Genomic DNA, 27,918 nt, shown 5'->3' with positions numbered 1-27,918 from the left:
GATAGATAGATAGATAGATAGATAGATAGATAGATAGATAGATAGATGATAGATCAACAGGTATCTAAAACAAACAAATAGAACACCACCACTGTTTCCACATTTTGGTGCCTTTTGTGATGAAGAGCTCACCCTGAGGTCTTTAATTCAGTAGATATATAATGAGCACCCATTATTGGCCAAGTATTGTACCCTATTCACAAGGAGTTTACAATTTAATAGAGGGAAGGACAGGTTTACAAATTCAAAGGAAAGGGAGATAAAAGTGCAAAGTAGAAGTCAAAGTGTTATGAGAATTATATGGACTGGGAGACCACTTTCACCTGGGAACGGAGCAATTAGGGAAGGCTTTAAAGAGGTAGTGATCATCAGTGTAATAGTTTAGAAAACAATACTTAAGACAAACTGACCATGGAAATATAGTATATGATAAAAAAAAAAACCAGAGACACTGACAACTGGAATATGGACTTCTATTTGAGAAAATTTGCTGGGAAAATTAGTCTGGTAGAAATTAGGTTTAGATAAACCTTATGCCGTATACCACTCTAAATTCCAAATGGGTACAAGAGATCATATCTTAAAATGATTAGAGGACAAAGGAAGAAGATACTTTTCAAGACAAGGCAAGGGAGCGGAATTCTTACTTAAATAAAGGAGATGTTTGCAAAAAAAAAAACCAACAATTTTTAATTATATAAAATTGAAATGCTTCTGTAGAAGAAACTTAAGTGTAGTTAGAATCAGAAGAGAAATAATTGATTTTGGAAAAAAAAAACCTCATGGTATATTTCTGATAAAGGTCCAGTCTGCAAGTTATATATATATATATTTTAAACCAATACAAATGTATTAAAAGAGCAATTCCCCACTAAGTGGTCAATGTCTATGAAGACACAATTCTCAAATAAAGAAATGCAACCTATCAGTAACCATATAAAAAAATGTCACAAGTCACTAATAATAAGAGAAATGCTGATCAAAACAACACAGGATCCACCTTTTTACCCATCAGATTGGCAAAGAGGAAAATAACAATTGTTGGAACATTTGGGGGAGTTGGCAGACACACTAGTACAGCTGTTGCTGGAACTTTGAATTGGTTCAACCATCCTGGAAATCAGTTTGGAACTATATACCCCAAAGGTCATTAAACTGTACATCCCTTTGACCCAGTGATAGTACTATTAGGTGTGGACTCCAAGAAGTTCAGGAACCTTGGGAAAGGACTTACATGCCTAAGAATACTTAGAGAAGCAGTTTTTGTTGTGGTAAAGAATTGCTAACAGAATTTGTGTCTCAATTGGGGAATGGCTGAATAAATTCTAGCTTGTGAATATAAAGGACTTTTATTGTATAGTAAGAAAAGAACATTTGGGGAAATAAGGAAAGATTTGTGTGAACTGATTCAGAGTGAAGTGAGGAAAAAAAAGGGTCAGTGACCTTGGAGAGAACTATATCGGAGAGAGGCAGGAGCAGAAGCCATATTACAGGGAATGGGTAATGAAAAAGTAGAATAGGGGACAGTGAATGTAGAGTACTCATTCTGGGAATTTTGTAATGATTGAGTAGAGCTAGACAGAATTGCTGACTCAGAGAAAGAACTGGAAGAGAAATAAAAGTTGGCTGACTGACCTGGGGTCATTCTTCAAAATGGAGGTTCTGGGAAGAACTCATCAATAGGAGAAAAGGTGCCACAGATATGGAGATGCGATCCAGGGTGAGAAGGTCATTAAGGTATCATGGCGCTAAAGTCTGGATAGTCAGAAGCAGAGGAATCAAAGAGGAAGCAATGGATATAGTGGCCCATCATTAGGACATTGGTGACCAAGTGTTTATTTTTTTCAAACCACAGTGATTCATGACACAGTCTAATAGACTTGGGGGTAAGAGGAAGGTCAGTCTGCATCAGTGAGAAAGAATGAACACACTGATGAAATTGTAGTTCTTTTTGAAATATCAAAGTAATAATAATGCCTTGTGCTTGTAAAATGATGTAGGGTTTATAGATCACTTTGTATATCTTATATCATGGTTTGAAGGAAAAAAGGTTAGGATGTGGGTTTGAATCCTGACTCTCCCACTTACTATATGTGTGATCTTGGGCAAATCACTTGACCAGGGATCCATTTTCCTCATTTGTAAAATAAGAAGGTAAGACCAGATGACCTTAAAGTTCCTTCTAGTTTTGAATCTGTGATCCTATATTCTTTATGCAGATGTTCCAAAAATTTCACAGGATGTAGAACTGGAAAGGACTTTTGAGATCATATAGTCTAATCTCATTGTTTTATATATGAAGGAACTGAGGCTGAGGGAAATAATTTGCCCAAGGTCACATAGCTAGCTACTAGTAGAGCCAGGAAGGGGCCTTAAAAATTTTAAATGTTGTTAGAACAAATTGCAGGGACTTCCCAGAAAGAGATCAGGCTGTCTTTACCCACTAACGTGTGTTTGAGCTACCTGACTTCCTATAAAAAGAATATGACATCATAATGGGTAGATCTAAGTTATTAAGTGATCTAGTGATTCTGTCTGGGAGGAGAGCTAGGAAAGAACTGGGACATGTGGATTTAAGAGAGAAGTTGGAAAGGAAAGGGGGGAATGAAACCCAGAATGAGCTGATCCAGATGGGAGACCCAATAATGGTTAAAAAGATTTTCCTAGAGAGCAGAGTCCATTTGACACTCTAGCTGATTTGGTGGTCAGGTGGGTGGCAGCAACACAGCTTTATCTTCACTTAAGTCCCACTCTGTTGCCTTATTATAGCATGGAGGTGACCATAAGTTCTCAGAGGCGATACCAAAGGAGTGCAAACTTTTCCAGTTCCTACTAACATGGGGGTCATTTGAATAGGGGCCTGCTGAAGGCCTATACATCTGTCATCTGACTACCAACCTAGCTAATTCAGACAGGATCATCAACATGTTAGCTGTGGGGTAAGTTTTTTGGCTACAGCAACTCTCAAAGACAACAGTGATAGCTATGTGTGATTAAATGACTATCACTAGGGGCAGGTAGGTGGTACAGTGAATAGATCACTGGCCCTAGAGCCAGGAGGACCTGAGTTCAAATCAGACCTCAGACACTTGATACTAACTAGCCGTGTGACCTTGGACAAGTCACTTAACCCCGATTGCCTTGCCTTGCCCCCTCCAAAAAAAAATTACTGTCACTGTACAGTGATTACAAAGATAAAAACAAAATAGTTCCTGACCTCTTAGAGTTTACATTCTATGTATTTAACCATCTATTAAGTCTTAGAGAATTTGTGATCTATGTTGGTGAAAGGAGTTCCCCACTATGAAATCAAAAATGCTTAAAATGATGAAAAATTCTAATCTTGCAACTATGGGGTGGGTATGAGGACTAGGGGAACCCAGGGTCCCATTAGGAAAAGATTTCAGTCATATTTTCCCCCCAGTCATATCCAACTCTTTGTGACCCCATTTGGCAAAGACACTGGAATAGATTGTCATTTTTTTTTCCTCCAGCTCATTTTACAGATGAGGAAACCGAGGCAAAGAGGGTTTAAGAGACTTGCCCATGGTCACACAGCTAGTAAGTGTCTGAGGCTAGATTTAAACTCAAGGTCTTCCTGATTCCAAGCCCAGTGCTCTATCCACTACCTAGCTGCCCTTAGGAAAAAATATTACTGAAAAAAGACCTATGAGAGACCAAGTTCACCCCTGAGGTGGATTAGCACAGAAGACAACAAACTCAAGTTTTTTTAGTGGAACAGCCTTCATACTGCAAAGACCGACAGCACTGATTAAGGAATTATTTGATGCTTTAAACCAGTGCCTGGTTAATTGAATAACATGGAACTGTTCTTGTGTATACTCAACTGTCCCTTAACTGTACATAGCTTTTGCTCTAGAATTCTCTACACTGCAGTAAGGTTAGTTGTATACTACTGTGTATAGTAACTGTATATTAATATACATAGTAAAGTTAATAGATTCTGATTGTGTTGTTTTATGGTAGAGACAATGCTGGATCTGGAGTAGGTTTGAGTTTGAGTCCTGGAAGCTTCCACTTACTATATGTGTGACCTACACCACTCTGAACCTCAGTTTCCTCCTTTATAAATCAAAGGAGTTGGACTTGATGGACACTAAGGTTCCTTTCAGCTTTAAGTCCTATAATCCATTTTTGTGTGTGTATGTGTGCATGTATAGGTGTATATGTACATGCATGTAGATATGTATGCACAAGTTTATATGTATATACATATGTATGCAGGCATATTTCTAGATATAACTATATCCATATATATCTATAGACACATGTAGATATCTATATGTATAGATATACATAGATAAAGATATATACACACATATGTAAACACATGTATGTGTATACATAGAGGTTTCCTTTTTTTTACAATCATATTAAACATATTTCCACGTCACTCATTTTGTGAAAGAAGGAGAATCAGAACAAAAGGGGAAAACCATGAGAAATAAAACAAAAAGGAGGAAATAGTATGCTTTGATCTGCATTCAGACTCCATAATTCTTTCCCTGGATGTAGATAACATTTTCCATCATGAGTCTTTTGAAATTGTCTTAGATCATTGTCTATCATAGCTGATCATCACACAATGTTGCTGCTACTGTGTACAATGTTCTCCTGGTTCTGCTTACGTCACTCAGCATCAGTTCATCTAAGTCCAGGTTTTTCTGAAATGCCTGCTCAAAATTTCTTATAGAATGATAGCATTCCATCAAAATCATATACCACAACTTGTTCAGCCATTCCTCAATTGATGGGCATCCCCTCACCATTTCCAGTTCTTTGCCACCACAAAAAGAGCATATTTTTGTTTATCACACAGAGGTTTCCTAGAAAAGGGTATGTTAGTTTGGATAGGGTCCCTGTATTAGCCTTTTAAGCCTTTCTTTTCTGCTGCTTGAGCTATCTATACAGGCCTTTTCACTGGTTGCCCCCTCTGCCTGAAATTCTTTCTTTCTCCTTACTTTTACCTTCTAGCTTCCCTGGATTCCTTCCAATCTTAGCTAAAATCTACCCTCTGCAAGAAGGCTTTTTTATGGTCCCTCTTAATGTTAGTTCCTTCCCTCTAAGATTATTTCTAGTTTATCCTGTATAGATCTTGTTTGAACAAAGTTCTTTGCAGTGGGGTCCACAATTAGAATGTAAGTTCCTTGTGGGCAGGGATTGTGTTTGCCTTTTTTGTATTTCTTTTACTTAACACAGAATTTAGAACAGTGCTTGGCACATAATAGGTGCTTAATAAATGCTCCTTCATTTGACCTGATTTGACTGTAAGAGCTACTGAAAGGCCCATTCCAGAAACAAACTTTCATTCTAGGATTCAGTAACTCTACAATGTCAGTCTGTCCCAAGCTTGATTTCTGGGAGTTTCTCCAAATAAAAAGCAAAGGGTAGGGAAAGAAGGTTCCTTTTAACCTCTTGATCCCTTTTTTCTGTCCCATCTTTGTGGTTGAAAAAAAAAACAACAACAGTAGCTTAGGAGTCCAAAGCATTCTTGAGTTCAAGGCCTGGCTCGGTAAGACTTTGGGCAAGTACTTTCACCACTTCAAGTTGCCAGTTCCTTATCTGTAAAATGAAAAGTTGAACTAAATATCATCAATAAATTGCTTTCCAGCTTTGACATTTTATAGCAACTTATATTTCAACTGACTCATAGAACCAGGGACTTAGGTTCACATTGATATTTTTCGATAATTTTTATATCATGCTCCTACACACCCAGGTTTTTTTTTTCTCTGGGAGCATCAGAATTTGACTAAAATTTCCCTAAAAGGGTCCTCAGCTTCTATGCAAGTATTTGGTCCAACAAAGTATTAAATATAGGAGAGGGTTGATTTTTTTTTTTATCTAACAGAAAACACAAAAGATTCAAATCCAAGCCTTTCAGTCATTAAGGTAACTATCTCCTTTGGTCAGCTTCTACTTCAAACCTTTAGTGTTGACAGATGCCACCTGGCATTGAGGTCATCCATACAGGAAGAATTCAGGATTGCTAGGAAGTCAAGAAACTCTCTTCTTGGTGAGCTCTACCTTCCTTAGTGACCTACATAGTTTTTCTAGATTTATAGTGCCACATTAGAAGTCCTTCTAGAAAATTCCATTTTCCCTTAGGAAAGTACAGTCCACAATTCAAAGTAAAATGAAGAGAGAAATTCAGGTAGCACCTTTGTGCATTCCATGGCCCCCTATTGTGTTGATTCTTGTTCCTTTTGAGAGCTATGTACATGTTTCCTTCAGGTCTGAGTAAGGTTGGGCAGTCCTTCTAATCCCTTCTCTTTCGGTCAGCTACTTCTCTCCTGGTAGGGCCACATGGATGTGCTGACTTCTCTCTAGGGCCTTCTTTTTGTCATTCTTTCTCCCCACTGATTTTTTTTTTTTACCTTAATTGGTCAGTAATTGCATTGCATGTGGTTCCTTGAAGGAACTGTAAGGATGTGCCAACCCCTCTGTTGGGAACCAAATCTGTGGGGGTAGCTACTCAAATCTGTGTAAGTTTGACTTATCTAGAGACTGGCTCAGGCATATCAGCTAGTCTAGGAATGCTAGGGGCAAGAGACCACCTCTCCTAGAGTTTGTGATAGAGGAACAAGAAAACTTATGATTTACATATACCTCAGACTTTGGGAAAACAGATTTCAAAAGGTTTATAGGAAGAATAAGTAGGATCCTATGGGCTGAAATTCTTCAGAAGAAACAAACCTGAGAAGGATATGAAATTCCAAAGGATAAAATTCTGAAGATACAAAGGGAATGGCTGAACAAATCAAAATATGTGGATGTAATAGAATAGCGTTTTCCTGTAAGAATTTAAGAAAGTGATGGTTTATAGCTAGGAAGACTTGCATGAACTGGTCCAGAGTGAAGTGAGTAGAATCAGAAGAACAATTTCTACTCTAACATCAAAACTATAAAAATGAATGATTCTGATGAACTCTTATCAGTGCGAGGATCATCTATGATTCTAGAGGACTGATGATAAAGAACACTGCCCATTTCACAACAGAGATATGATAGACTAGTATGCAGAATCAGAAACACACTTTTGACTATGGCCAGTGTGGGAATTGGTTTTTCTCAGCTATGCTTATCTGAACCTGAAAAGGTTCTATATTTCTTGCTCTCTTTCTTTCTCTCTTTTTTTTAGTGGGCCCAGGAAAATAGGAGGGAGAAAAAAAGGTTTGATCATTTAAAAAATATCTACAAAGGGAAATAATTTCAATGAGTTAGAGAAATGGGAATTGTCTGAAAAGACTAATATGGATGCACAGGAACCTCAATAACCAACACATATCTAAAAACATACATACAGCAAGGAGAGGCAACAAAAATGAATGAGAAATGTAACAAGGTATGGTCCTATAAAAATTGCATCGGGAAAGCTAAAGTTCAGAACTGAGAGGAAAGGAAGCTTAAGAAAGTAAAATGATTTGTTTTTGTCAAATTGGAAGAAAAAAGAAGTTCAAAGAAGAGATAGGACCATGGCTTGGGATAGATGGGAAGATGACCACAGACAGCAGAGAGAGGGAAAAGTGGCATAAGTCTTGTTCTGCTTTAATTTTCTCAGCCAAGGAGAAGGAATTTTGGATGGGGATGAGAAAACAAAAATGGCTGACAGAAAGTTGATACCCAAAACAGATAAGGAGATAGTAAGAGAGTACCTAGTTGTCTTTGATGGATTCAAGTCACCTGACCCAGATGAGTTTCATTCTGGAATACAGAAAGAAGTCGAGAATGAGATTGCTGAGCCGCTGTGAGTAATGTTGGAAGCATTCATCAACACTAGGTCATGCCAGACTAACCTTCTTTCCTTTTGTTTTTTTTCACTTCTTGCCATTTATTTTTTTTAATTTTATGTTTATTTTTAGTTTATAACATTCATTTCTACAAGATTTTGAGTTACAAATTTTCTCCCCGTTTTTCCCCTACCCATCACCCCAAAACAGTGATCCCACTGAATATCCCCTCCCCCAATCTGCTCTCTCCTGTATCCTCCCCCATCCTCCCTCTGACTTTCTGGTAGAGCAGGATGGATCTCCATACCCCAGTGCCTGTATATCTTATTTCCCAGTTGCATGTAAATAATAATAATAATTTTTTTTAAACATTTGATTTTAAAACTTTGAGTTCCAGATTCCTTCCCTTCTTCCCTTGTCACCCACCCTTACTGGGAAAATAAGCAATTCAATATAGGTTGTACATGTGTAGTTACGAAAAACATTTCTGTAGTGGATATATTGTGAAAGACTGACTATATTTCCCTCCATCCTATTCCCCCCCCCCAATTTATTCTATTTTCTACTTTGACCCTGTCCCTTTTCAAAAGTGTGTGCTTCTAAACTCTCCAAACCCAACATGCCCTTCCTTCTATCATCCCCTTATTCTTATTCCCTTTCCCCCTACTATCCTGTAGGGTAAGATACCTAATTTAGTGTGTATGTTATTCCCTCCTTAAGCCAAATTCAAGAGTAAGGTTGACCCATTCCCATTTGCCTTCCTGTTCTTCCCCTCCATTGTAACAGTTTTCTCTTGCCTCTTGTATAAGAGATAATTTACCCTATTCTGTCTCTCCCTATCTCCTCTCATTATATTCCTCTTTCACCTCTTAATTTTATCCTTATTTCCTTTTTTGTCAGGGTTACTAAACTGGTAAATCAGGGGAATGCTGTAGATGTATTTCACCTAGATTTTAGTGAGTATCTTATTCTATTTTTATGAAAAAAAGATGAGGGATATGGACTACAAAGTAATATAATTAGGTGGATTTAGGACTTGGTTTCTTGGCTACACTCAAAGAGTAGTTGTTAATGGCAGTTGTTACAGACTAGATCTCACAATGGATAGAGAGCTGACCTTAGAGTCAGGAAGACCTAACTCCAAATCTGTAATGCCATGCACAAGCAGCTTTCCAGAGGACTGCTACTGTGAATAGCTTTTAAGGTTCTGATTACACAGTACAGTGAACACTCCATTGATTACATAACAAATCAAAGCAAAACATCCACAGAAAATCAAGGTACAGCATTCACAATATTACAACTTATCACAGAAAATCACAATAGTATTCACAACAGCTTATCATTAAAATGGCCACAGTTTTCAAAGTGGTCACAATATTTAGAACAAAGAACAATCATCTCAAAAGTACAATAGTCAAAAGTCTTCCACTCATGGGGCAACTAAGTTAACTCAATCAGTCACTTATTCAGCAATTACTAAGTATCATACACAAACCCTCCACCCCTAGGTCACTAGTAAACTACCATTTCATCATTACTCAGTACCCAAGAAGAGGTCTTTTCATCTTGACTTGGGGCCAGTTCTCAGATTCCCTGGACCCCCTTCCATGGTCCCAGATTCTATCTGGATTCACCAGACTGTCACCTGGGTTCAGTGGCAGACAGCTCCCAGTTCCTTGTCCAGCTCTCTGGGTAGGTCCTGCTCCACACTGAAGTTCACAGGGTCCAGTCCATCTCAAATCCTTCACCATTTCTGCTCCAGGGAATTCAAGGCTCAACCAAGCCACAAACAGAAGAAGTCTCAGCATCCTGGTCATGCTTCCTCAGTCTTCTCCTGGGCTCTTGAGCTCTTGTTGGGAAGAAGCTCCACCACCACAAGTTCTCAGGAAATTCTGGCTCAGTTCTCCATTCTCTCTTCTGCAGCTACTCTGCCACCAGATGCTGGTCCCAAGAAATTCTGACTGTGTCTCTCTGGGGCTTTTCCTTATATATACACAGCATTAGCTTCCTGTTTCAGCCAACCCCTTCCTGTTACAGGAAGGAGTTCATGCCTTCTGTTTCCCCAACAAAGGCTTGATCAGTTACTAAGTGCTAAGTACCTGCTACCTTGCCAATACAAAAAGGGGTCTTCAAATTCAAATTATGTTACCATTACAAAATCCTGCTTCAGATACCTGCTAGGTGTGTGAACCTGGCAAGTCACTTAGCTTCTGTCTGTCTCGGTTTTCTCATCTATAAAATGGGGATAATAATAGCACCTATGTCTCAGAGTTGTGAGGATCAAATGAGATATTTGATAAAGCACCTGGCACATTTTAGTAAGTTCTTAATAAATGCTTGTTTCCTTCCTTCTAAACAGGTCACTGGGCAACAGCTATTAAAAAAAAAAACCAAACACGACCACAACTTTCATGTCAGTGTGGCAAGAAGTATTTTGTGGAGTATTCCAGGGACTTGTACTTATCCCTGTGAGGTTTAATGACTTTAACAAAGACATAAAATGCATGTTCATCACACTTGAAGGGCAAAAAAACCCCAAAACTTGATAACTTCACACTCTTGGATAACAGAATAAAGATCCAGAAAGGTTTTGAACAGGCTATGCTGAATCTTATACGATGAATTTCATAGGGATACATGTAAAGTCCTACACTAGTGCTTAACAAAGCTCCAAAAGGACAAGATTTGGGGTTCGATGGCAGTTTATCTGAAAAAGATAATGGATTCTAAGTGGGTCGAAGGCTCCATATGAAATCAACAGTTTGATGTGGCAACCAGAAAAGTTGTCAGCCTTGGGCTGCATTGGAAGAGCCATGGTTTCCAGGAATAAGGGGCAGTATTTTGCCCTGCTTAGGCCATATCTTGAGTATTGGGTTCAGTTCTGGGTACCAGTACTTCTTTAGAAAATTGGTAAGCCAGAGAATGTCAAGAAGAGAATGCCTAGGATGGGTTCGTGTTCAGGAACTTGAATCCATATGATGAGATGATAAATTGAAGGAACTGGGGATATTTAGTGAAGAGAAGAGGGCGTTCAGGAGGAACAAGATAGCTGTGTTCAAGTATTGGAGGGGCTTTCACGTGGAAATGGAATTGTAGTAATTTTGTTGACTTTGGGAGAACAGCACCAGGAACAATGGGTGGAAATTTAGGACGGATTGAGGTCAGGGAAAAAAGAAAAACTATTGGAGATGTCTAAAAGTAGAATGGTCTGCCTTGATACATGGTAGGTCCCACCTCCCTGGAAATTTCTAAGCAGAGAGATTAGGTGACCATTTGCCAGTTTTGTTATGGTGGCAGGTCTCTTTCAGGTATGGGTAGGACTGCATGGCTACTAAGGTCCCTTCCAATTCTTAAATTCTGTGATTCTGTAATAACTTGAGTTCATGCCCAGAACAAAGGCCTCTTACTGGAAAAATGAAGAATTTACACCTACTCTGGGAACTAACAACAGAGGGAGGAGAGGCTTACTAGACCTTCCTAGAACATGCCTGAGTACTCTGGCTACATAAGAATTCCATGAATTCGTCTGTTGAAATGCTACTCTTCCTTCAGAACCCAGATCAAATGGTACCTTTTCCATGGAGTCTCTTCTGATGACCTGTTAGGTGGCTTGTTAGTTTTTTATGGAGGGGGGAAGGCAAAGTAATTGGGGTTAAGTGATTTGCCCAAGGTCACACAGCTAGTAACTTGTCAAGTGTCTGAAGCCGAATTTGAAATCAGGTCCTCCTGACCCCAGGGCCAGTGTACCACTGTATTCACTGTACCACCTAGCTGCCACATATTTAGGTGGGTTTAAAAAAATTTTTTTTCCATCATTTGAATTCCTGTAGTACTTTGTACCACATCTGTAGCATTTATCACATTCAACTTTGCATGATCTGGGAGAGGGGAAGACCCTCAGGCTTTCTGGCCAAAACAAAAATAATTGTTATTTACATTCATTCTGAGCCAATCAGGGCCCAAACAATGTCCAAGTAGGGCTTGAACCTTAATCACTGAATGGCACTATCTCAGTCAGACTGAGACTTGTTAAAGACAATTAGCTTGGAAAGATCAAGGTCCCTCATTGCATCCTGGGTCATCTCCAGTTGTTCTCATCCATATCTGGCCACTGAACCCAGATGGCTGAGGAGGAAAAAGTGAGGCTGGTGACTTTGCACAGCCCTCCCTCACTTAAATCCAGTTTACTTGCATGTCATGGCATGTTATAGTCCTCTTTGAGAACAAAGGACAAATAGCAACAGCATGATCATTATACTTGTATTATAGCTTTAATTTTAATCTTTTTTTCCAACTTTTTGCGGGGAGGGAGAGGGGGGAGGTAATCAAAGTTAAATAGTCACTTAACCTGGCCTCAGGCCTCTCAGACACTGGCTAACAGTGTGACCTTAGGCAAGTCACCTACCCATGTTGGCCTCGGTTTCCTCCTGTAAAATGAGTTGGAGAAGGAAATGGCAAACCCTTTTAGTATCTCTACTAAGAAAACCCCAAATGGGGACACAAAGAGTTGGACATGACTGAAAAATGACACAGCTATGTGATTATGGACAAATCACTTACCCCATGTGGGCCTCAGTTTCCTCACATGTAAAATGAGGTTGAATTTGACAAATTCTAAGGTACCATGGTTAATTTTTTTTTTTTTTTTTGCTTTTTGAAGGGGGGAAGGCAGGGCAATTGGGGTTAAGTGACTTGCCTAAGGTCACACGGCTACTAAATGTTAAGTGTCTGAGGTCGGATCTGAACTCAGGTCCTCCTGACTCCAGGGCTGGTGCTCTATTCACTGCACCACCTAGCTGCCCTACCATAGTTAATTCTAAAGGTACCTCTCTAAGGAAAACAGATCTTTATATTTTTCTTCTCTGTATGAGGATCACTGTCACATAATAGGAACCTAATAAAAACTTATTGATTGATTGATTCCATTCTTGGGAGTGGATATTGTTGCAACTAATCTGAGTTTAGCTTCCTTTTAGTGTTTTCCTTATTATTGTAACTGTGTATTTTAATACATTAAAATTACATACACACATATGTGCATATATGGTGCAAACATTCTCTTGATTTTACTTTCTTTTCTGTGCATTAAATGTGTGTTAATTGATTGAATTCTAAACAACCCCTTCAAGAAGTGTTTTCTCTGCCTATAGAGGAAACATGGCATAGTTGAAGGAGACCTGGCTTTGAAACTAGGAATACCAGAGTTCAAGGGATGCTTGACCCTAGGCAAATCATCTAACTTCTCAGTTTTTAGGCAGTGCTCTAGTCTAAAACTAAGCTGCAGAGAAGGTGTTGAATTGGTACAAGGAGTTTTCTTCACCAGGAGATTCCCTGCACCATTGAAATCACACATCTGGTCCCTATTTAGAAAAGTTTTCTCCTTTCCTACCAGCCAGGTTATTTCATTTCTGAACCTCTTGGATTTGATCTCATCTCACCACACCCACCACACCCAGATCCTTAATGTGAATGCCTGGAATGGGAGGCTTTGAAATTGATTGTAGCCATGATACAATGTGCTACACCTGCTGGATTGAGGCATCTCTGAGGCTCTTTGGTTTCTCATTGCCATATGCACTTTGCCATTTCAATCTTCCCTTCGTGTATGACCACTGACCCAAGATTAGTGGCCCAGAATGGAAGACTGTGGGAGGAAGGGTGCCCAGAGTTAGAGATGATCTCCCAGGCTGCTTGTGGATCTTGGCTCTTTGCAGTGGAAACTCTTCCAACAATATATTTCTGGAGAAGAGTTTTCTAGTTGGTTAAGGAATGTCACTTGGGTTGGTTAGCATTGAATACCCAGGGTTGCAATTATCGTGTGTGTCTTCTATTGACCAGCATTAAGTCAAAGCTCCTTAGGAATTTGGCCTGGAAAGGGAGGTTATGATGCAGCTGCTGGGGTTTTTTTGTTTTGTTTTGTTTTATTGTGATTTGATTGCTAAATACAAGTCCTGACAAACTCATAATTCAACCCACAGTTAAGGAAAACAGCTTTTAAAAAAGAGATTGCCACTGATTTGTATATGAGATCTTACATTTTAGTCATTTTACATTTGTTGAAAGAAAGGAAGGGTGTGTGCTTTGTTTAACTTTATTGAGTACATATTGTCCATGTATTTGATCTGAGTTTTGTTGCTGTTTAAAGTGGTCTTCATTTATAAAATTGGAGCCATTATATATATTGTTCTTTGGATTTTGCTTTTGTCCATTCTGTATCACTTCACGCAAGTTTTTCCACATTTCTCTGAATTCTTCATATTTGTCTTCTTGTACAGCATAGTAATTTTCCATGATATTCACAGAATCACCCAATTTGAGACTTGGAAGTATCCTGATTGACCATCTAGTCCAGGCCAATACTCCAGAGGAACCCCCAGTATGACATGCCTGAGAAATTGTAGTCTTCTTTTGGAGACCTTCAGAGAGAGAAAACTCAGTATCTCCTGAGGCAACCCATTCATTCCACTTTTGGTCTAATCTGATCATTAGCAGGTTTTCTTCCTTCCTTCCTTTATCAAGCCTATATTTCCCTCCTTTTACAATTCCTACTGATTGCTCTGTGTTCTACCCTCTGGGGCCAGAGTCTAGCTCCCCTCTGTAAGACAGCCCTTCAGATACTTGAAGATAGCCATCATATCATTTCCAAGTCTTCTAGCTAGACATTTCCAGTGCCTCCAATGGATAACATTAAGGTTCTACAATTTGTTTAGTCATTCCCTGATAGTTGTGCATCATTTATTCCAATATTTTGTTCTTAAAGATAGTGCTGTGAAGCTGAGCACATGTCTGTAATCTCTGTTATTAGGGAGGTTGAGGATGGTGGATCGTTTGAGCCTAGGTAGTAGGGCTAAAGCCTGTTAGGTGTCTCCTCTAAGTCTGAAAACTATATAGTAATCTCCTGAGATGGGGGAAGGCACCAGACTGCCTAAGAGGAACAAACTGGTCCAATAAATGGAAAAGGTCAAAGCTTTCCTGCTGATCAGCAGTGGGATGGAGCCAGTGATTGGCCGCTACATTTCTGGTCTGGGTTAAAAAGGGAGACCCAGTCTCAAAAAAAAAAAAAAAATGCCGGTACCATTGAGAATATTTTTGTCCTGAATTCTTGCTGCAAAATTAAAAAAAAAGACTTTTGAAATTTAACCCCATAGGGATATTGTGCTTCAAAGGGTATGAACAATTCTGTAAGTTTTTTTTTGTAACTGCTCTTTTTGGAGGAGACCAAAGTAGCAGTTGTACACTGATAACCACTTGGTTTCACTTTTATCTAATTCACTTCTAAGAAGTAGGTTAGAGGAAAGAAACAAAACTAATATGAAAAACTTAGCTGCTTTACATTGAGCCATACCCAGACAGGCAAGTAGTAATCATAAATAGCACTTTACATATGTTATTATCTCATTTGTACCTTCCAGCACTCTAGTGAGGTAGATGCTGAAGTTGTTGTCATTGTTGTTATTGAGTGAAACAGTTTTGTCAGACTCTCCAGAGACCCATTTGGGGTTTTCTTGGCAAATACTGGGGTGGCTTGCCATTTCTTTGCCAGCTCATTTTACAGATGAGAAAACAGAGATAAACTAGGTTAGGTGACTTGTCCAGGGTCACAAAGCTAGGAAATCAGGACAGATTTGAACTTGGGTCTTCTTGACTCTAGGACTGGTACTCCATTGTGCCACCTAGCCCAAAAAAGAAAAAATGAAGTGACTTGTCCAATGTCATACTAGTAGGAGTAAGAAGTGGGATCTGAATGCAGATTTTTCCAAATTCAAGTCTAGCGTTCAATTCTAAGAGAACATTTCTTGATAGTTAATCAGGATTCATTCATTCATTTACCAGACATTGTATGTGATTGAGTGCCTTTGCTGGTACATTTAGTTCCCAGAGTAGAAATTAGATGTTGAAAAGTTTCAGTATATCACATTGCTCTCTATATTTTTTTCTTCCTCTGTGTCCTTGTTCCTCAGGAGATTGAAAAGAAGTAATGGGCTTGAGATCCATGGGTTAGCTTTAGCTTTTTTTTTTTTTTGAGGGGGGAAGTGAAGGCAATGGGGGTTAAGTGACTTGCCCAAGGTCACACAGCTAGTAAGTGTGTCAAGTGTCTGAAGCCGGATTTGAACTCAGGTCCTCCTGACTCCAGGGTCAGTGTTCTATTCACTTTACCACCTAACTGCCCCTCTATATCCCCCTTTTACCTGTTAGCTTTTTACATCTACTTTTATAATAAAAAGTTGTTGTTCAGTCGTGTCTGATTCTTTGTATCCCCATTTGGAGTTTTCTTGGCAAAGATACTGGAGTAGTCTGCCACTTCTTTCTCCAGCTGATTTTCCAGTTGAGGAAACTGAGGCAAATATGGCTAAATGTCTTGGTCACATACCTAAGTGTCTGAGGTCACATTTGAACTCAGGAAGATGAGCTTCCTGACTTCTGGCCAGCCACTCTATCCATTCTACCACCTTGCTGCCCACCATAAAAACAATAATAGCTAGCATTTATATAGTGCTTAGAGGTTTGCAAAGCACTTGAAAAATATTATCTCATTTGATTCTTGAAACAACCCTGGAATGTGGTGCTATTATTTTACATTTAAAAGAAGAGGAAACTGGGGCTAAATTACTCACCTATGGTCACATAGCTAGTTAGTGTCTTAGGCAGGATTTGAACACAAGTCTTTCTGTGCTCTATTTATCACCTATAAGATTGGTTTAATTGTTATATTTATTGTCATAGATCAATCAGTTTGGAGATGGAAGAGACCATCATCATGCAGTTCAATTCCCTCAATCAAGGGGATGAAACTGAGGCCCAGAGAAGTTAAAGCAGTTTGCCCAAGCTCTTAGAAGCAGTGCTGGCACTTGAACCTCCAGCTCCAAATCTGATGCTCTTTCCATTTGCCCTTCCTGCCTCAAAGGGTCATGTCATTAGTACCAGGAGGTACTAATGAGGTGTACCAGGAATTCACAGATGAGGAAACTGAGGCCAGACTGGTTGTGATGAGTTTTAGGTCATGTTTGAAGATCAAATGAGATAAGGGGCATGAATATCATGTTTATAGGAAAGGGCTGTGTAAACCGTAAATCATTTCAAATGTAATATAATATTTTGTTGTCCAGTCATTTTCTTCACTACTATCCGACTTCACCATGCCATGTGGATTTTCTTGGCAAAGATATTGGAGTGGTTTGACGTTTCCTTCTTCAGCTCATTTTACAGATGAGGAAATTGAGGCAAAGAGGGTTAAGTGACTTGCCTAGCATCCCACAGGTATTAAGTATCTGAGGCAGAATTTGAACTCTGGTCTTCCTGATTCCAAGCCTAGTGCTCTCTCCACTGTGCCATCTAGCTACCCCCAGCAGATATGTAGTAAATGCTTATTGGTTGATTTCCATTCCTCTTTCAGAAAGCAGTTAAAGTCCAGATTGTACAATCCACACTTGAAATTTTCCACTCAGCATAAATAATATCTACCTTTGGATCTAGAGCAGGTGCTGCAAAGACTTGGAATCTTACTTCCCAAGCAGGTAAAGCATTTCCAGGGAAGAGGTTTCAGGTGGAGGTAATCTCTACACACCTACTTACCTCACCAAATAGGTCAGGTTTCTAGAATCCTAAATTGTTTGAACTGCAAAGAACCTTGGAGATGAAGAGATAAATTTAAAGTTGACAAAATAGGTCCAGAGAGGTAAATTTACCCAAAGTGATAGAATTGATATTTATATTAACCTCCTTGGGCATGCACGAGGTGGGACTGGAGATAGAGAGGGTGGATAAATTGTGGTTGTGGAAGGAAGGCTTAGTCTAATTCCTTTAAATGCAACCAGACTTCTTTAGGAAGGAAAACCCCAGTAACTTCTACTTTGTTAAGGCATAGGTCCTTCAAAAGTGGGTTCCAGGAAGATTTCTAGTAAAAAAAAAAAAATCGTGCCTCCCTTCTCTCACTTTCCAGGCACTAGGTCCTTCTGCCAAGTCAGAAAGTGGGGGGATACTGTGCTGTGCTAATAACGTGCGGGGGCTGGGGAGGGGAAGAAGTATGTCTCGACACGGCATCCAAAAAAATGTAAGATTTTCTTTCTGGAAGGAGATCCTCGTTCACCTGTGTTGGTTTCTGCCGCCCCCCCCCCCCCCCCCCCCCCCTGCCCAGGCTGGGACACTTTCCTGGCAGGCTGATGGGTTTCCAAACATTTCGTCAGCATCTCCTCCTGACCTTGGGGTTTGCAGGGAAAGCGATGCATAGCTAGGGCCAGCTGGATCCTTGCGGACCAAGCGGCGGCCGACCTTAGAGGAAGGAGGTTTGGCAGGGGAGCAGACCCAAGTCGTGAGTGGAGCAGAGGTACGCTGGAAATCCCCACTCCGGTGGCGAGGCCGGTGGTTTTGAAAAACGCCTTTCCCAGCCTTATTTGGTCACAGGAAGTGGGCGGGTACCGGCCTGCTCCGGGGAGGGCGAGATCATAAGACTGTAGTGCTGATGAAGTGGAAGAGCTGGTTTCAGTCCGCCGGAGTGCAAGTGTGCGCGGCCGCAGGGTGTCCCTGGGCTGTGGAGGGCTGGGGTTGTGCAATCCTTCCCGAGCGCCGGAGGAGAAGTCCTCCTCTGCTGTTGCACGCTCCCCCCGCCTCTTTTTTTTTTTTTTTTCAAGCTGTGAGCTCAACCGATGAGTCAGAGCCGTGCAATCCTGACACCGCATCGCAGGGCTGTGGGTGACACAGAGCGAGGGAGAAAACACGGGCTCTGTGCGAACCAGGTCCTCAGCCCTGGCACGACGAACCTAGGGTGACGGGACGCCAGGGATTTGCGAGCAAACTTTGCAACCCCTCCCCGGACCCGGGGACCGAGGGCCCATCTGCCGGGAAGGAGGGGGTGGGTGGGCAACGAGCGTCGGTTTGCTTTTGAATTTGGGGAGGTGCGTGCAAGCTGGCTGGCGGTGCCCCGAGAGATCGAAATCCGTCCTCTGCAGCCGGAAGGGAAGCCGACGCGGCCCGCTCCCAGCCCTCGGGGCAGGCGTGGGGTAAGTGGGGTCCCAGAGGCCTGGCCGCCGCTGCTAGCTCCAGCCCCGGCGGGTCGGGATCGACTGCGTGCAAGCAGTGGCTGCTACGAGGCTGGTGCTGGCCGGGGCTGATGCGGCTGCAGACGGGCAGCCGGGGCCTGGGCTTCCAGCCTTCGAGTGGTGCTGGCTCCGGGAGATTTCGGTGCCCGATAACTTTTGCGGGTCGCGGTGCGTGTGCGCGCGTGTGTGTGTGTCTCAGTGTGTGTGTGTGTGTGTGTGTGTGTGTGTGTGTGTGTGTGTGTGTGTGCGCGCGCGTGCGTGCTTCCCCCTCCCCCTGCTGCGTGTGCTTGCAGACGGACTGTTGGTGCAGCTACGCAGCTCGGTCCTCCTTGTCTCCGCCAGCCGGGGCGCGGCCGCCGGCGGAAAATACTGGGGGCCCTCGGCGCCCGCGGCTTTCGGACTGCTCTTTTTAGCCCTGGCGCAACGTCATGGCCGGGGCAGCCACATGGGCCTTTGGAGAGGGAGAGAGAATAAGCGGCTGCGGGAGGGAGCCACACTTTCGAGTCGCGGGCTTTGGCCTTTGGCGGACGGGACGGCTTCCCCCGAGTGGCGAAGGGAGGGTGAAGGATTCGAGAAAGCTGCCTGAGTCTCCCGGGAGCAGGGCCGTGGCGAGCGGATGGAGAGGCAGAGAGGTCGCCCCCGGCACCTCAGACCTGTCAGCCAGACAACACCTCCCCTCCCCCCCCCACCCCACTCCCACGCACCCCTCTCCTCTGCCCCCATGATAAAAGGCTAGGCTGTCAGCTTAGTAGCCTAGAGGCCCATGGGGAGCCTGCTTTAGCGATTGTTTTTCCTTCTTTTTTAATATTTGAGGAGGAAGCTGGGACTAAGGCTGGACCTTGCATGCTCCCCAGAATTGTTTTCTGCACCCTGTCTCGGATCCCACTGTACAGCCAATTTCTGCAGCCGCCGTATGGTCTCTCTCCTCTTCCCCATGAACCCCAAGTTCTGCCGGCACTAACCCTGATTTCTGAGCATTCGTCTTCTCTCTCCACTTGGTGAACAGGATACCGGGAGCAGGGAGGATCTAAGGTCTAGGGAGACCTGTTGCAGCTTTGGAGTGGTTTCCAAAAGGCTGGTCTGTTTGGAGGCGCCTCGTGATTCTACTGGGCTGCAAGCAAGTGGAGTCTTACATGAAACTCCTCTTTAAGCATTGCCTGGCGAAAGAAAAAATGATTTGCCCTTAAAACTTTGTGACTTCCTGGTTCTTTAATTCCAAATAGACCTTGCTCAGTAGACCTTAACTGAAGGGGGGTGGGGAAACTGGACGGTACAGCAGTCAGGTATTGAGGTTCCAGTATGGTAATAAAGATCTATACATCTGTCATAGGAGTTGTTGCAGCTGGGGATGGGGGGGGGGGGCGGATCAATAAGGCGAATCCCAGGGAACACAACTTCCACAAAGCCAGGTGGAAGGGAAGGCTTTTTGCACCAGGGTAACACTTATTTTCCGAGGTTCCCCTCGTGAACCCTAGCTGGAACACTGCAGCTCAATCTGTACTGCTACTTTCAGTCCGTTCCTACGAGGAGATATGGGCTTATTAGAGATAGGAAAGCATTGTAGCTGTGAAGGCTGTTCCTCTAAGCTAGGTGTAGGTAAGGGGCAGAGAATAGGCCAGCCCAAAGAAGTTTTAATTGTTAACCATCTACCCTGGTGGCCTCCAGAGGTGGTAAAAGTTGGCCCTTCAGAAGTGGTGGTCCAGATATAGGTCATAATAATAAGAGCTAGTATTTACATAGCATTTAAAGGTTTGCAATGCACTTTACAAATATTATCCTCACAATAACCCTGGGAGGTAGAGACTTATAATGATTTTACAAATGAAGAAGAATAAACAGAAGTAGGTGAGATTCAGTGACTTGTCCAAGGTCACACAGCTATTTGAGGCCATTTCACTTGCTGTTGGATGAGGAGAAAGGAAGATTTAGATTTCCCCTGCTAAACATCTTAAGATAAAAAGATTAAACAATTATTCCAGCATCATATTCTGCCTTCTTCCATGAGCAGTGAAGAAAACATAAGTAAAAATTAAATTATGATGATAAATTGTTAACCCTAATTTAATGTTAACATGTAGGGTCTATGCTACATTCCCTAGCATGATTGAGCTGTAAATAATAATGTTGGGTTTTAGGAGCCCAGGCTTCCTCTTTCTTGGAATCAGAGGTTTCCCCCCAAAACGCTGGAGGAGTTGACCACTTGAATATTCTCTAAGCTCCACAAGTCTCAGGTTGGACATGGAAAAGGTGAATGCATAATTTTGCTTCCTTCCAACTTCTACAGGCCTTGCATACCATGACCCCCTTACTTCCAGAGACAGGGGAGAGGGGGCTTTCTGAGTTGCCTTACTGGAACACAGTAGGAGGCAATTTAACTTTTAAACACAAGATTTAAAAATAACCCCAGCATTTGGTGCTGTGGGCTGCTGCTTTTAATAAATGGAGGAGAAAAGACAACATGCTTTGTACAGATTAAGGAGAAGCCTCTCAGAGTCTCTGAACTCAGGCATGGGGTTACTAAAGTGAAAGATGGCAACTAATTGATACTGGTTAGCCAAGTCTGCTTTGTGAAACCCCTTGCACGAAGGGCACAGTCTGAATTTCTAGGCTACCCCCAGCTCACTTAGAGGCAGATGGATAGGCAGACTCTCTGGCCATGGGGGCCTTCAAATAGGGCAAAAGGCATTAGCCCTGAACCAAGCAAGGCCCTAGATATCTTTTAGATCTTTTGGGGTAGACCTAATGAAGACAGGGGCTTTTCCTTCCTCCCTCATAGAACCACACAGTCATAGAATGTTAAGTTGAAAGATCCTAGAGATCATCTAATCCAACCCCCTCTCATTGTTCAGATGACAAAGCCGAGACCCACAGAAGCTTCCAAGTCATATAGACAGTGCAGAGCTAGTTATAGGACTTAGGTTTTCCCATACTGCTCTATCAAGATGACTCCCCTCTGGATGAAATGTGATGTTCAGTGCTTCAGGGCAAATGAAAGTATACCTATATCCTAGAAGGATCTTCTCACATTTGGCTTTAGTCAAGCTGAATGACCCTACTTCTGGAATTTGCTCTTTCCCTTCACTCCCTGGAAGATACCCATCCACTTCAAGTTTTCTATCCTTTAAGACTTGGCTCAAGTGCAGCCCCTTCTGTTGGATCCTTTCCTGATCTCTCAGACAGAAGCAGTTTATCTCAAATAATATCTCCTTCCTCGGCTCTGTCGAAGAATTTTCATTTGTATTTTTCCTGTATATTTATCACATTTGACTTTGCGTTGGACTTATTTATATAGTCTTTATCTCCTTTGTGGTGTTGTGAGCTGCTTGCTTAGATTAGTATGATGCCATGGGATGTGTACTGACTTGGAGTTAAGAGGACAAATGCCACCTTTGATATTTACTGCCTGTGAGACCTTAGTCAAGTCACTTGTAAAATCTGTATAATGAGATGGTGGGTATATGGTCTCAGATCTTCTTTCCACTTCTATGATTATATTATTGTAAACTCCTTTGAGGGTAGGGTAAGAGTCCTTTGTGTTCTGGGCACCTAGCAACTAACACATTGACCTTTTACACAGCAGGTGCTTAATAAGTGCTTGAATTGTGGTTATACCTTGTGGGAATGGGGATGAATCCAGTTTAGCTCTTTCAGAGACAAACCAACCTTAAAGACTGAGTGGATGGACATTGGATTACATTCAATTTAAGGTCAAACTGACCTAATCAGACATTTGTCAGCTTGTTGGAAACAACAAGCAAGGAATATATAGAGCACAAAGATATGGCCAACATTTGTATAATGCTTTAAGGTTTGCAAAGTGGTTTACAGTCATAACTCTGTGAGTTAGGGGGCTGTTATTATCATCCCATTGTATAGATGGGGAAAATGAGACTGAGAGGTTTACTGACTCGAGTGACTTACAGAACAACTTGGGTCTCAGTCAAGATTTGGACTTGGGTCTTCTGACTCCCCAGTATATTGCTTAATTAGCTGTACAGCTTAACTGCCTGTGAATGAAACTGTAATTGGTAGATTGTGCCATTTAGGTGAACAAAAGATCAAAATATGGGGCAGAACTAAGAGAAAATTGTGAATAGGGTGATGGGTAGGAGCTAAAAAATGAAAAGAACTTACAGCAAGCCAGATCCTATTCTATGCCTCTTCTATATCCCAAACCTACATCTTATAAATAGACAAAAAAAGGGGAAAAAAAGTAGGGGGCGGGGGAGGGATCTGATAGGAAGAGAGTTGGAAAACAGGTTCAGGAGTTGGAATATATTACATTAAAATTTGTAGACTAGAGTTTGTGAGCAAGTCATTGATTGTAGAATATCAGAGTAAGAGGGAACTTCAGCTGTTATCTAAACTTACCCATACCTGAAAGGAACCTACCAGACATATGGCAATCTAGCCTTTTGCTTGAAGGTTGGAATAACCTACGACCTTCTGAGGAAGACTATTCTCCTCCTGGATAGCGCCAATTTTTTTTTTTAGCCTAGAATTGCTTCTTTATAACTCACCGATCTGTCTTCACCCAGGTCAAATCCCTATTCTACTGGATAGCCCTTTAAACGTGGCTACTGACTCCCAACTTCTACCCTTTTTAAGGTTACACATCTCTAGTTCCTTCAACCAAATTTCTTATGACCTGGATTTATGGCCATGGTCATCTTGTAAAGGTTTTCCTTAATATCACTATTGTGCAAGAGTGGTCCAATTTCCAGGAAACAATAATAATAGCAGACATTTATATAGCGTTTGCTGTGTGCTAGGTACTTAATCTCATTTGATCATCACAACAACCCCCAGAGGTAGATACTATTATTTTACATTTTACAGATGAGGAAATCAGGGCAAACAGGGAAGTGACTTGGCCAGGATCCTAGTAAGTGTTGGAGGTTGGATTTGAACTCTGATCTTCATGATTCCAGGCCCATCGCTCTATCCACTGTACCTTTGGCTATCTAGGAAAGACAAAGTCGCTCTGGATGCCTACCTCAGAGTTGGATTTGAGTTAGCTTGAAGATGGCTGACTCTTGATCACAGATTTTGGGCTGAAAGGGATCCATAGAGGCTTATTGGGTCTGAAATCTTCATCTTAGAGATGATGAAAATGAAAGAAGCAAGCTACTTGACCAAAATACTTAAGTACTAAATACCAGGACTCAGATTTGATCCAAAGCCTAAGCTCTTTCTACTATGCCTTACAGTTTCTGCCTCAAGAAGCCTACAGTCTCCTGGTAGGAACTGTCTGAAGCAACAGAGCAAAGGTGCCATTGAGCAGGGGGCCATTGCCCTAGATGTCTCTCTTTTGGTGATATAGCCATGGATGGATTTAGGGCCAGGCCCAAGCTCCCAGTGGTATTGGGGCTTCCAGGGAGAAGGTATGTGAGGACTTGTCCAAGAATGTTTATTTGGGGTACTTTAGGACTTTGGCCTCATGTGAGTCAAACAGATTGTTGTGTACTAAAACTCTGGCCAGTGGGGGTGGTATGAGGCAATGAACAACATCTTGGAATCATGAACTCTTATTAAAATAATCTGCATCTGAGGTGAGGATAGAAATGGTGAACTTTTTGTGTACAGAGCTTTATGTACAAATGAACTTTTAACATTTAAGTCAATACTCGACAAAGTGTGCTTAGGTTAAGGGGCAAAAGACAAAAAAACAAGACCGTTTCTGCCCTCCAGAAGCTTTTGTTCTGAGGGGGAATAGGGAGAAGGGTACATCAAGTAGACAGATAAATAGGAGTCCTTACAAGTCAATACAGAACAATTTCAGGAGGAAAAGAGAGCTTGTTGGGGGGGGGAGGGGAATGATCCGAAAAGGCTTCTGGTAGGGAGAGGCATTTATGTTAGGAATTCTGCAAGGTGGAGTGGGGAGAAGGAGGAAGGGATTAGCACCTACTATGTGCTAGTCACTGTGCTAAGCACTTTACAGATATCTCATTTGATGAAAATGAGAAGTAGAGATGAAAAGAGGATGTTTTCCACACCTAGAGGGTCCCACCTATACAACAAAGAGGGAAGAGGAAGGTGGTGTATGGAGAACACCTGGCAGGTCAGTTTGACTGGAGCAGGGAGTGAAGGGGCATTATATGAAATAAAAAGGAAAGGAGCCTGATTGTGCCAGACTTTAAATGTTATGACTAGGAGAGTTTTTTGGGTTGGGTTTCTAAAAAACTTTGTCCTAAAAGCAATAGGCAGCCCCTGACGATTATTGAGTAGGGGAGTGATTTGGTCAGATTTTAAAATATCAATTTGGCATCTGTCCAGGCAGCTAGGTGTCACAGTGGATAAAGCACTGGCCCTGGAGTCAGAAGGACCTGAGTTCAAATCTGCCCTCAAACACTTGCTTAGCTGTGGGACCCCCTGGGCAAGTCACTTAACACCCTCTCCTCCTTCCCCCCCCCCCACAAATCAGCATCTGTCTGGATTGGACAAAGAGTGGAGAATTCTTTTTTTAGCTTTTAGAGCTGGTGACCTGAACTCAAATTTCCTTACACCCCACCTCTCTGCTTTGATAGCTTAATAGCAAAGCTTTCCTGGGAACTTCCTCCTCCAAAATCTGTTATGTAGGGGCAAATGCGTCCTGCTTGGAAGTGTTGGCCTTAGAGGCCCAGACTTGTTTTCAGATCCCACCTTCCACATTCACTAGTTGTTTGCTTAAGTCTATGAGCCTCAGTTTTCTTATTTGTAAAATGGGGATAATAATGCTTGTAATGAGAAGAAACATGTCACTGGATAGAGAGATGCCATCAGAATCCGGAAAATCTAACCTCTGGACACATCGATTTGTCCCTGAATAGAGTAACCTCCAGCAAGTCCCAACTTCTCATTACTTTTCCAAGAGTACATATAAATGGCAGAAAAAGTGCCTAGTCTGTTTTGTTAGCTGCTCATTGAGAGCTCCCTACACTGATGAAATTATAGGTCCAGTCAAAAAAGAAATAACCCTAACAGTCACAAAAAGTATCTATGTCATAGGGTTGCTTAAATAAGATAATATTTGTAAAGTACCATTTGAGTGTCATTTATTATCGTTATTAATCTCTGGGCAAATACTGGATGTGGCTTTTAGAGGGAATTACCCAGTGAGTATAAAGAAATATTTTTTCTTCCATCTGTTAATTATTTTCTATTTTTTACTGTATATATTCAGTCGTTTCCCACTCTGTGAACATATTTGGGGTTTTCTTGGTAATGATATTGGAGTGGTTTACCATTTTCTTCTCCAGTTCGTTTTACAAATGAGGAAACTGAGGCAAACAGGGTTAAGTGACTTGCCCAGGATCACACAGTGTCAGAGGTCGAATTTGAACTCCAGCCCCAGCACTCTATCCGCTATGCCACCCAACTGTCCTTATCCTGTGTATATAGCTTGTTTGTATATATTGTTCCTCTCCCTCTTTAGATGGTAAGCTCCTTGAGGATAAGGAACTGTCTTTTGCCCTTTTGTTGCATTCCCATCACTTAGCACTGGGCCTGGCACATAATAAACTATTCAATGTGTAATGATTGATTGAATCTTTTTTTTCTTTGTCTGGCTATTTTTTTTTCCCTGGGCAAAATAGGTGTATCTGTCAACCTGAAATGACCTTTCTACCAACTTCCACCTCCTCTAGTTCTTGCTGTGTTTGCTTCCAGCTTGGAAAGGAAATTCTGTCTTTCTAGGCTCCTCCTGAGAGGTACTAGAACCTTTGGGGCTGTCAGAGTGATTATTCCTGAATGATTAAAATTAAATGGCTCTTTTCCAACCTCCCTGGATTCTTGCCCCTGGAAAGCTCAGTGCCTACAAATCTTTATCTTTGAACGTAAAACCCTGTGAGCCTGGAAATTGACCTTTATCTGACCACTAGGAATGTAAGCTGCTTGAGGGTAAGAACTGTTTCTATTTGGCTTTGTATTCCTAGAGCCATTTAAGAGGCTTAACAAATACTGGTCTAATAATTGCTTTTCTGCAGTGAATAGAGCACCGGCTCTGGAGTCTGAAGGACCTGAGTTCAAATGTGACCCCTGACACTTAACACAAAAACTAGCCATGTGACCTTGGGCAAGTCACTTAACCCCAATTGCCCTCCAAAAAAGCAAATAAAATAAAATAATTGCTTTTCTGGAGAAAGAATCCTTTTGTTATCTTCACCCCCATATACCAATTTTTAGCTGGTAATTTTTAGCGGGACAGCAGGTAGAGAGATCTTGCAGATTCTCTATCCCGGAAGGGTTGGGGAAGTACTGGAAAATGGGATGGCCTTTTAGTGACATCAGGTTGTGTGTGCTGGCCCAGATCCTAGAACACACCCAAAGCTTTGCTTTCATTCAGCTAGCAAAGTGTCATCGGGGAGGGTCAAGTCGTTTTTATTGATAAACTCCCTCAAATTCCCCCTTCTTTTTGGCCCCAGTAGTCATTGAATTCTGGAGGGTGAACTCTGAGCAGGTTTGATTAGGGGGAGTGGGGGGGGGGGCGGTGAAAGATGAGTCTGAAGCTTCGAAATGCTTCAAGCTTTCTCTTTGACAAACAAAAAAATAAGGGAAGCCACATTACATAAGAAAGTTACCACAGTTTGGAAGCCAGCTGAGTTGTTTTTTTTTTCCCCCTGGGCTTCTTTCTGCCCGTTGGCATGTAATTGAGTGCCTTTTGTGTGCCCACCCTTGGCTGGGCTTGAAGGAATGATCTCCAAGGGGAGGTTTTTTGCAGTTCTCAGTGACTGGTTAAAAACTTCTCCCCAAATATGTCTTGCTGTCAGTCCTCAGGCCTGTCTTCATGGAAAGTTGCAGGCTTCCCTGGGCCTGGCTAAGGAACTCCCTCCCCTGTACTCCTTTCCCCTTTGGCCTCAGGGACTTTGGTCATCACATTTTTTCCAGGCAGTTTCTCTGTTCCTTTCTGCTTTGGCTGGAGTTTGGGGCCCAGAATTGAGGTTGGGGGAGGGGAGTGGCATCAGTCCAGACTGTGGCTCTGAGGGGAAGCACAGACCCATATTAAGCCAAAATGGGGTTTTCCCTGGATGCTCCTCTTACCCCTCCCAAGATATGGTGGAAAATGAGATCTCTGGAGAGGAAAATAAACAATTAAAATTGGCTTTCCTTCAAGTCGAGTCAGTAAGCATTTATTAAGGATGTAAAATGTG

The 27,918-nt window shown here is 41.8% G+C and overlaps 1 protein-coding gene across 3 annotated transcripts in view; it reads left to right on the top strand.

Moving 5' to 3' along the window:
• MIDEAS (mitotic deacetylase associated SANT domain protein) overlaps window positions 1–27,918 on the top strand; it is a 152,523-nt gene that overhangs the window by 50,955 nt on the left and 73,650 nt on the right. Inside the window, exon 1 of one of the 3 annotated variants that reach the window (XM_069092136.1) lies at window positions 18,176–18,751. The exons of the other annotated variants lie outside the window; for them this stretch is intronic. The gene's annotated coding sequence lies outside the window, so the exon portion shown is untranslated. Of the gene's footprint in view, window positions 1–18,175; window positions 18,752–27,918 lie in introns of those variants that run through there. 3 annotated transcript variants of the gene reach the window in all.

The sequence above is a fragment of the Petaurus breviceps genome, unplaced genomic scaffold, assembly GCF_028583685.1.
Source record: "Petaurus breviceps papuanus isolate PSGF00001 unplaced genomic scaffold, PetGlider_PUasm1.0 189, whole genome shotgun sequence".
Classification (NCBI taxonomy): domain Eukaryota; kingdom Metazoa; phylum Chordata; class Mammalia; order Diprotodontia; family Petauridae; genus Petaurus; species Petaurus breviceps.
Note: the sequence above shows the minus strand (reverse complement) of the source record. Positions and strands in the feature narration are given on the sequence as shown.